This window comes from Hydra vulgaris, chromosome 09, assembly GCF_038396675.1.
Source record: "Hydra vulgaris chromosome 09, alternate assembly HydraT2T_AEP".
Taxonomy (NCBI): Eukaryota; Metazoa; Cnidaria; class Hydrozoa; order Anthoathecata; family Hydridae; genus Hydra; species Hydra vulgaris.
This window is the reverse complement of record NC_088928.1, coordinates 56,566,344-56,578,204: the sequence shown is the minus strand read 5'-3', so window position 1 is coordinate 56,578,204 and position 11,861 is coordinate 56,566,344.

Here is an 11,861-nt window from a genome sequence, read left to right as displayed (position 1 = left end):
TTTATATATAATTACATTTTCATGCATCATCAATACATCGATACATCAGTATTAATGACAAACTTTTGTTTAAACTTTTTCAAATGAAGACATTTTTTACATGTTGAACAAACTCTAGATGATAGAGAATTCTCTAATTTATGACATTTTACGCATTTATTTAGATAGCAAAACAAACTATATTCCTGTTTTTTTTATGAAACCTCTGTCTTGTCAAGCGCATTTTAACCCAATACTGGGAGTTCTTTGAAAAATCTCTAGCAAATTTTTAAAATTTTAATACCTAAATGTAAAGTAAATTTTCAAACAGCCTTTACGCTGAGATCTTTTTTCAGAGAGCATTATCTACGCATTACGCATTTGTACGAACAAGACGTGTTTATAAAGCAAAAAAGTTATTACGTATTATATATTATTTTATTATTAAATGTATAATATTATTATTTTATTATTATATATACATACCTCAATATTTTTATTATGGTAGTTACATTCAACCAAATAGAGAAAATGAAAAAAATGTTTAACGATTTTAAGAAGGAAACTGAAAGATAAAACAACAAGAAAAGAACGTGTTTATTAAAATTAGAAGCAAACTAAAAGAACGTGTTAAACATAAGTAGCACAAAAATATTGTACGAGCGATTACGAGCGATTACGAGCGATTACGAGCGATTAGATATTGCTTAATCAAATATTAATGAAAATTGTAAACAGGTTAAAACAATAAAAAAGAGGTTGATGATATTAAAGAAGGCCTAAATTTTCACGAACATCTAATATATGAAAAAATCAGGTCTGTCATTAATTCACAAGAGAAGTGTAAATCAACAAAGTAACGAACCTGCATTTATTAAAATTAGAAGCAAACTAAGAGAAATGGAAGATCGATCACGACGGAATAATCTGAGAATTGATAGAATTAAAAAAAACGAAGGGGAAAGCTAGGAAGACAGCGAAATGAAGGTAAACAAAATTTTTGCAAACTATTTAGGCCTTAAAGGTATTTAAGTTGAAAGGGCACACAGAAATGGCCATAAAAATTCAGGTAAACCAAGAACAATAATCATAAAACTTCTGGACTTTAAGGATAAAGTCGTCATTTTATAAAAGACGATAAAAATATCTATATAAATGAAAATTTTTGCGCTGAGACAGTGCAAATTAGGAGTAGTCTAAGAGAACAGATGAAAATTGAACGAGCGGCAGGAAAGTTTGCAAGCATTTCACATAATAAATTGATCATAAGCGATTGGGCTTCAAAGAAAAGTAATAATTTAATATCCTAGTATTATAATTCTTTTTTTAATAACTTATTTTCGTGATTACGAAATTATTTTAATATTATTCTTTTCAAAATGAATGACAATTTTTTATTTAATTTTAATACGGAGAATAACAGCTTTGATGACTATTTCAATCAAAAAAACTTTGAAAGTGAATACTATTCAGTCCGTGAATCTACTCAATTTTTTAGTAAAAAAAAAAAAAAATTTTTCAATTTTAAATCCAAACATTTTCTTTGTTGATTTACACTTCTCTTGTCAAAAGCATTTGAAACAGTTGACCGTGACATACTTATAAAGAAAATAGAACTCTATGGTGTATTAAACAATAACCTACTCTGGTTTAAAAATTACCTGTCAAACAGAAAACAATATATAGTCTACATAGTGTACATAGTGTACATAGTTTTGGGCGCAAGTAGATACGAAAGTGCCGAGCCATTACTCAAGGAAATAAATGCTCTAAATGTATACAAACTAAATATATACCATAACTTGTTATTTATGTTTAAACTTCAAAATGAAATGATTCCAAAATATTTTTTTAAAAGTTTCACTCGAATTAATCATAAATATGAAACAAGACATTCAATGAGTAATTACTACATCCCACTAACATCACTCAAAAAATCTGACATCTCGACTATATGCCGGGGACCACGCTTGTGGAATTCGGTTCTTGACGAAAATATGAAAAAAATAAAATCTATTGCTACATTTAAAAGAACTATGAAAAAAATACTTACTAAATTTAAACATTACGTACATTTTCTCATTTTTTTAAAAAAAAATTGAAATAATTTTGTATTTTTAATTTTTTATGTACTTTATTTAATTTTAATATTGTATTGAATATGTATATGCATATGAAGCGAATTAATTTTTTTGTTTGTTTGTTTATTGTCTTTAATATGTATACGAATATGTACAGATTTGTAACTTTTTATTTGTAATTTTATATTTTAACTTTATCTTACATTTCTTCTTTTTTTAACTTTAAGTTCTTTTTTTAACTTTAAGTTCTTTTTTAACCTTCTAAAATTTCTAACCAAATTTTTTTTTTTTAAACTTATTAATTTCACTCTTTTATGTAATATTGGAAGATGTAAAATTTAATTGTATTTTTTTTGTATTTCACAAAGGGGCTTGATGATAAGTCATTTTGACTTCTACTTGCCCCAGTCAGCTTGTAATTATATATATTTGTTTAAATTTATAGATAACATTGTAAAATGTGTAAAATGACAATATAAATAGAAATTCTAATTGTAATTGTATAAAGAAAATGAAACAGGAAACAAAATTATAACTTGTGGTGTTCCCCAGGGATCCATCTTAGGACTACTATTATTTTTGCAGTACATTAACGATTGATATTTAGCTTCCAAAACATTAAATCTTATTTTGTTTGCTGACGACTCTAATCTTTTTTACTCAAATAAAAATATAAAAGATCTTTTTAAAATATATAATGAAGAACTAATAAAAATTAATGATTGGATTACTTGTAATAAACTTTCATTAAATGTACAGAAAACTAAATTTGTGTTGTTTCATAAATATAGTAAGAGTGATCACCTCCCTTTAAAATTACCCAATCTCTTTATGAAAAATTCAGTTATTAAAAGAGAATCAAATGTTAGCTTCTTGGGAATAATGTTAGATGAAAATTTATCATGGAAATCTCATATTAAATCTATTGAAAAAAAGTTTAAAAAATGTTTCTGTTCTATATATAGAGTTAAACCATTTCTTAATATCAAGTCTTTAAAAATTATATATTTTTCATTTATCCATTTTTATCTGAACTATTGCAATATTGCATGGGGAAGTAGCAACTATGGAAATTTTTAAAAAATCTATGGTAAACAAAGACTTGCATGCAAAATTATTTTTTGGCGTTAAGAGAACTGCTCACGGAGAGCTTCTCTTAACTGAACTTAATGCACTCAATGTTTATAAACTTAATATATACCAAGTTATGTTGTTCATGCTTAAATCAAAACATGGTTTGTCTCCTAATATATTTCACTCTTACTTTACTAAAATTTCTCATAAATACCCCACAAATTTTTCAAATAATAATTTTGTAATTCCAAGATTCTACTTAAAACTCAGTGCATTCCAAATTTATTATCGTTGACCATTTCTATGTAACGAATTTTTTTCAAAAATTTATTAAAAATAGCATTCTTCGAAACATCTCTTTAGAACAATTAAAACTGTAAACGTTTCTTATTAAGAAAAAATTTCGATTTAAAATATTTCTTTTAAAATTAGATCATGAAATAAAATAAGTAAACTGAAAAGGTCTTCACCTATTTTTGTTTTGAAAAATTCATCACCTATTTTTGTTTTGATTTCCTTACTTTTATTTCCTATTAAAATATGCTATTATTGCAAACTTATGCTATTTTAATATCTTATTATATAGTTTGTAATATCTTTGTGGAAATATTTTTATTTTTTATTTTACCTGCCGTTTATTATATATGTAAACAATTTTTCTCATGGTAAATTGTATTATACGGCAAAAAATAAATAAAAAATAAAAAAAAAGAGACCTTTTTACATAAAATTTTTACATAAAATTTGAAATTTTAAAATTAATATGATTTTAGTAATATTTTAATAATTTTAGTAATTTTAGTAAGTTTTTTAAATTGTACCGACGGCTTCAATGTAAACGGGCTCGGCGATAAGACAATATATGTCTTCTTCTTGCTCCGGCCGTTTATTAAATAAGTAAACAATTTTTCTCATTGTAAATTGTACAAATATCATCGTAAATTATACGGCAAAAAATAAATAAATAAAAAAAAAAAAGAGACCTTTTCAGGTCGAAAATAAAGCTTAAAAAAGTAACAAAGGCATTTTTATATTTTTAAGACAAGTTCGGATTCTGTATTTTTTGGTGTTTGAGAAAGCTAACTTCTAGACATAAGGTAAACTCCAAACATTTATGTGTTTATGTCAGATGTTTAAGATGTTTTTATGTCAGATGTTAAAGATGTTTTTCAAAGTATTGGGATGTTGGAGCCTGGGAACAAAAGAACCCAAAAATTTCGCTCCTCTGCCCCAAACGTGAAAGCAACGAATTAATTTTTTTTTTTTTTTTTTACAATTCCCAACTAAATTTATTTTCAATAAGAAATTTGAAATTTTGTGCAATAATTTCTTAGCGTTCAAAAATGACGAGCATTTAAAGTTTTAACGCCCCTTAATTTGAGGGAGTTACAAATTTAATATTGTCATAATTCTTGAACGCTGAAAGATTTTTACATAAAATTTGAAATTCTAAAATTGATATGATTTTAGTTAAGACTAGTTAAAAAAAAATTTTACAAACTTGTTGCTCTCACTTTTAGAGCAGGAGGAAAATTTATAGGGCTTTTTTGTTCGCAGGCTCTAATCATTCCGATATTTTTACCAAACTTTCTTATTTTAATACAAGTATAAATATATAAATGTTTGGAGTTTACTCTATGTTTGGAAGTTTGTATTTAAAACACTGGATCTACCACTGAGTTAAAATTTCTTCTGCAAAGTGATTATTTAATAAAGCGTATAAATCCAAAAAGGAACGCTTTTTATTTTGTTTTCAATGGAATACATCTCATGAACACCCAAAGTATTGTTATCTTTTAAAACATCTTGAATACGTTTTAGGTCATCCTAAAACTTCTAAATCGATGCAGTGCACGAGAGAGAGATGTCTTTTCTAATCAAAAATTCTGAATTTGGTGCTGCAATATCAAACAGAGATAAATTATTAGTAAAACTCAGAAGTTGAGCCGTTTAACTTGTTTTTTACATTATTAATTGAGTTCTCTTTAAGATGTATCAAATGCAGTATCATTCTAACAGTTTTTTTTCTGTTTTGCTTGAGCTCTTGCCATTTTCAAAATATATTCACTTTTTCTCAAACTACAGATTCATATTTACTAGTTAGGTTAAAATCAAACCTTGTAAGATATAGATAATGGCGTGAAACCTCTCCATTAGTTAGTAATTGATTAAATATCTTTACCTCAAGGGTAGGTAACAGCTTCCCAACACTTTAATCAAGCATCTCATCATTTTTTCTCAATTTAATATAGCTCATATCAGATTGAATTTTTTTTTATATATGCTATTATACTTATAGGTTTAACTTTATCTTACATTTCTTCTTTTTTTAACTTTAAGTTCTTTTTTTAACTTTAAGTTCTTTTTTAACCTTCTAAAATTTCTAACCAAATTTTTTTTTTTTTTTTTTTAAACTTATTAATTTCACTCTTTTATGTAATATTGGAAGATGTAATAAATTAATTACAAATTATATAAATATTACAGTTATACTTATATAAGTAGTTACATGTTATACTTTTATTTACTAATATCATCTGATACATAGTGTTGAATTATGATAGCATCAAATTGATACAAAACTTGTTGAATTAAAACATTACATTTTTATATTGAGCCTAAAACCACTGTTTAATGTTAAATTGTTTTTTAAAAAGTTTTTAAAATATAAATATAATTGTTAACTAAAAAGAAATTCGGTACAAGGAAACAAACTAATAGTTTGTCTCCTTGTACCGAATTTCTTTTTAATTAAATATAAAAATGTAATGTTTCAATTCAACAAGTTTTGTATCAATTTGATGCTATCATAATTCAAGACTTATAATATACATCATAATTCAAGACTTAATTTCATGTTACAGAATTCTGAACAACTTAAAGTTGTTCAGAATTCTGTAACATGAAATTAAGTCTTGCTTTAGACGACGAATTTCGAGTAGTTCCAAATCAAGTATTGAAAGCCTATTGAAATATGAAAACTTACTTAAGTTAGCTAGTTTCTTATTAAAAACATCTTTAGACTTTTTTGACTGCTTTTATCAATTCAGTGCAATGTGGTGACCAGACCGGAGAGCAATATTCTAAATTAGGTTTTATGTAAGTAGTAAAGACTTTTACTAGAACACACGGATCACAACTTTTAAAACACTTAAGTATAATATATGCTCGAATGTTTGCTGCATGGATAACATTTAAAACTTTTGAATTTTGTAATTTAGAAAAGATTCCATAGTCACGCCTTGGTCTTTTGGATTTTTAAACCAAGTTAAATTATGAATTTATAATTGAAATTTTTATGTTTACAAAATGAAGCAAATGTTATTCTATATGTTAACATATAGTAGGAATAACGTTGGACCGAAAACGCTACCCTGAAGGACTCCACTAATAATGTTGGATAGTTTTGACAGTGGATTTCCGACCAAAACTCGTTGGTATCTATTTGAAAGAAATGCCGAGATTCAATTAAGGAGATTATTTCTTATATCATAAATTGCAAGTTTTCTCATGAGTTTTGGTGAGGTACAGAGTCAATTGCTTTTTGGAAATTAACGTCCACTGCGTCGGTAATTTAATGATTGTTTAGAGCTTTATTCCAATCATCTATTGATTCAAGAAGACTTGTACAGGTATATCTTTAGGTTAAAAAACCGAGTTGATTAGGTTTTATTAGATTATTACTATTTAGATTACTAATAATACTTCCCATGATACAATAGCTGGTACATGTAAGAGAAATAGATCTATAATTATTAGCATCTGAAGTGGATGCTTTTTTAAAGATGGGGGAAGCCAAAGCTTAAAGCCATTGTTTAGGTAGGGAGCTTAAAGTAAAACGTGGTTGAAATACGCTGCGACCATTTTTTATAGGCGCATGTGGATTAAGTCTTAAAAACGTACTTAACTTTATTTTTATAGTGTATTTCAATAAATTATAAGTAAAGTATCAAAAAATAATGAAAATTATCAAAAAATAATATCAAATTTGAAATGAGGGCAAGATTATTTTCTATAGACGCAGTTCACATTTTTTTAACAAAACCATCAAAAAAAATGTTTTCGCATTTTTAGTACTCGACTCGTACTACCTCCTTTGCGCTCAATTACTTGATAAATTCGTTTTGGCATACTTCCCACCAAGTTTTCTAGCACTTTTGGCTCCATATCCTCCCAGCATTCTAATACCGCTACTTTTAGCTCTGCCACAGAGTTATATTGCTTCTGGTCAGCGTTAATACGTCTTACAATGATTCCCCAGATGTTTTCAACAGGATTCAAATCTGGACTGCAAGCAGGCCACCACATTTGCTCGATTTTTTTTAGTTTCAAACTAAGCTTTAGTCTCGTTACTAGTGTGAATGCTGGCGTTGTCTTGTAAAAAAACAAACTTTTTGCGTCGATATTTGTTTTTAAATGGAATAAAACATAACTTTAGCACATCAATGAATTCAGAACTTTTCATTTTGCAAGATGTAAATGCTAAATTTAACTTCCCTGTTGCACAAAACCTAAGCCAAACCATCAAAGATCCACCACCGAAATTCCTTGTCAAAAAATATTTGGGTTCTCTCCTCAAATCACACCAGAAGCCACTAAAGCCATCAGGCCAATCAAGATTAAACTTTTTCTCGTCCGAAAAAATCACCTCGTATTGAAAACAAAAATATTCAGCTATTTAGACATCTTACGCATTCATGAGAACTTAATCTAAAATGTCTTACTTGTTCCCAATCGCATGCTATGTTTTCGCGGACGAATTCCATCCGTTTCTGTTTGTGAACGGGCTTCAAATTTGGTGCTTTATTCATTTTTGATCGTACAATGTGTGGGCTGTCTTTAAGAACTTTCCTAATCGTCTCCTTGCAAACATTTAAACCCAAATCTGACTTAATTGTTTTCAAACTTTTTGATAAATTTGATGCGAGTCGAACAATTCTGCGTTTTTCACGGCCTGAAACCTTAGATATCTTTGGTTTCCTCTTGATTGTTGCATACTCTGTTGGATTTTTCAAGAAATTACGGATAAAGTGATCTGATCTCTTCAATCATCTGGCTATTTCTCGATTTGGAACTTTTTCTCGATGATAAGCCAATATTTGACCTTTTTCAATATCGGTAAGGACCTTTCCTTTCGGCATTTGGTTAAGTTCAACTTAATTTCGAATCACAAAATAAAAAATACTACAGAATATAAGAAATTTGCGAAAAAACTCGTAAAAAGTTTCGTGCGTCTATAAAAAATTGCAACGTGAATATTAAAAACTTAATTACTTTAATACAATCAAGACAATTAATAATCAGATACATAATGGATCATTGTTTTCTTACATATACTTATTCAAAAGTACCGTTAGAACAATTTTATTATCACTGTAACACTGTAAATCCGCCAAATTCTACATGCGTCTATAATGGTTTTGTATGAGCGAAAGCGGAAAACTGTGTGCTAATTTCTTGTAAAGAATATTTGGTATACCATCAGGACCGTACGTTGTGCTAGATCTTAAGTTTATAAGCTTTTGATAAATCTCTGCTAAAAATTTTACAATGTCAATGTTATTATAATTATTGACGAAGTTTTTTGTTTAAGGCAAACAACCGTTATCTACCGTAAAAATAATTCCAAAGTGTTTGTTAAACACCTCAGCAATATCAATATTGCTTGTAGTTAAGTTGTTTATGTTTTTAGAGGATATATATTTTTGGGATTGTGTAAACTTTTATATGCGTAACTAAAAATCTTATTAGTTTTATTATCTTCGACAAGTTTGAGCTTCAAGTTCTTGTTGTGCGTAAATTTACATTCAGATGAATATCTATTATATGCTTTTTATGCAAATTGGCCTTAGTATTGGACCACCTTTTCCATAAAAATGCTTTTCTAACTAACACTTTATAAAAGTACTTTGGATAAAAACGACTATTTTTGTTATGATATACTGTTCTGATTTGAACAAAACAATCAACACCAATACCAAAGTAATCTGAGAAAATGTTTTAATGCTCCTCAGTTGTAAAAACAAAAGAAAACTCGTAGTCCCAATTTATGTTTGATAAGTTAGAAATAAAACCAATTGTATCAGTATTTTTAAAATAGTGAAAAGATGTATAATTTATTTCAGACCATTTATAAATTCAAGTGTTAATAAAAAAGAGGACAGAGTTACTAAATGGATACTCAACAGTAATGTTACCTAATAGGATAATAATATTAGGTAAAATCAGATCAAGAATATAGTTTTCACGGGTAGGTTCTAATACATATTGGTGCATTTCAAGACTTTTTTAACAAAAGTTAAAAAAAAAAAAAGTCTTTTTTAACTAAAGTTAAAAAATGATTATGGCATTTTTCATTTGGCGAAAAGTAGTTAAGCCAATCAATTTCGGTAATAATTGGTATCATTGAACCAAAATAAGTATAATTGTGGGCGGTAACAAGTAATTAAAAGGAGTTTACAAGACCCAAAAATTAAATCAATACAAATGATATCGATACCCGTGTCAATTTGGGGAATAAGTATTTTAGTAGTTTTAATGTCACTTCTGCAATGTATGGCTACACCGGTTTGTTTTCTAGCTATTATATTTTGTTTCCTATTTACAACAAATATAGTAATTTTTTGGGTAAACCAAAGAGTTTGGAGAGTTTATCGTTGAAAAAAGTCTCGCAAACGGAAAGTAAAGTAGGTTTGTTTGAATAAAAAAAATGTATTTAGTTTGCATTTTGATTTAGCTTAATAAGCTATAAACTGGTAGATTTTTGTATATTTATTGTTTGAAGCAGGGCTATGCACAAAAATACACAGTGCAACCATTACATTTCTGACAAGTTCCCTAAACTTCATTTCAGAATTTTTTTAATGAGTCGAATGGGAAAAGAGGTTTCTTTTTAAAGTTTGCAGTATGAGCTTGTTACATGTGAAACTTGTAAATGCAACATGACTGAAATGAACTTCAGACAGTTCATTTCAGTCATGTTGCATGAACAATTCTGCAAAAAATAGGAGCAGACACTCTGTTTGCGACCTGCAAAGATCAAAATCCACTCTTCAATTAAAATATTCAAGGTTTTTCTTCATATACCTATTGAGTGATAAACGTAGTTTGTTCAGGATGGCTTACATAAGGAGTGGCATCAACCATAGTTAAAAAACAATTCGCAAATTCACATTCTTCTTAAATTCGCTTGCAAACCTCAACTGCACTAAGGCCGCTGAATATAGCATTTTTTATAGGCTTATGAACTTTCATGCTCAAGGTTTCAACTGATGAGATTTTTCCACTTCTTTTCATAACCCCATGCTCCAATCATTTTAATGGATGAAGTCAATTATGGAACTTGATTTCCGGGTGAAAATAATTGACATTGAAAACAAAATACTGCAGTCTTTGCTGGACTAAATACAAGTCATATAATATTTGGCATTCTGCTTTTTAAAACATACATTGGAAATATTTGATTTCTAGTATATTTTGACATATCTAGTGGAAAGGAAATGTGACCAGCACTGACAAACCTTGCCAGCTGAGTCAATAAACAATTTGGTTTCAAAGTCACCAATGTCAAATGGTTGCAATAAAGCATTAATTCTTGATTTCGACAAAGTAACATTTTTTAAGGAAACAAATAAACCGTGACTGAAATGTTTTGTGTTTGTTTGATTGTGAAATGAATTGCTATTTGTTGATTTTTACATTCTTTTCATTTCCTATGCCATTAAAGAAAAAAGACTCCAAATCATTACAAAAAATACATAAAACTTAAATGCTATGGGATATCTGGTACATTGTTAGTATTGATTAAAGCTTTTTTTAAAAATAGAAGTTATTATGGGAGAAAATGTGTCATCTTGGCAGGATTTATTTTTCAGGGGTTATTGGTCGTTTACTATTTGTTTTTACATTAATGATAAAAAACCTATAAAAAGCCTGATAAAAAACTTATAATAATCTTTTTTTCTTTGTGAATAATTCAAAAATATTTTCCGATGATGCAAAAGTATTATCAAAAGTTGATTATGTAACAAATTTATGTAACTGAATCTATTTCTGTGAACTTGATAAAAGCTAAACTTGAAAATGAATTTTAAATAATAAAACCTTGCTGAATAATGATACAGCTGTCTAAGTGTACTTTGCACACTCTTCGTTTTATGCGAATTTGTTTTTCTTTCGTTTTAATAAAATCCAACTGTAAACATGTAGTTATTAAGACGTATTTTAAAATTTTTGGTTAGTAAGATAACCCCTTTTCTTATGCTTAAATTTTAAATTTTTTCAAAAAAGTATCATGTTGCTGTATTCCGTTGTTTATTTTTCTAGCAAAATAGATAATTTTTTTTTACAGAATGACCACGAAAAAAAACCAGCAAATTATATTTCTCCGCCTAAATATAAGGAATCGCAATTTTTAATTAGAAGAAGTAAAACACGTTTTTACAATACTTAATTTGTTTTTAGTATGCTAAAATATGCGTTTTATTTTAATACTTATTTTAATACTCGTATTTAATATATTAGTGTCAAAAGAAGATACCTGTTCTGAAATCTCATATATAAAGAAGATGAAACTATTTAACATATTGGTATCAAAAGAAGATACCTTTTCTAAAATCTCATATATAAAGAAGATGAAACTATTTAAAATCTTATATAAACAAGCTCAAGGTCAAAGTTTAAAATCTCACACAGGCATATGACTGCCAGTGACGGATCCAACATTTT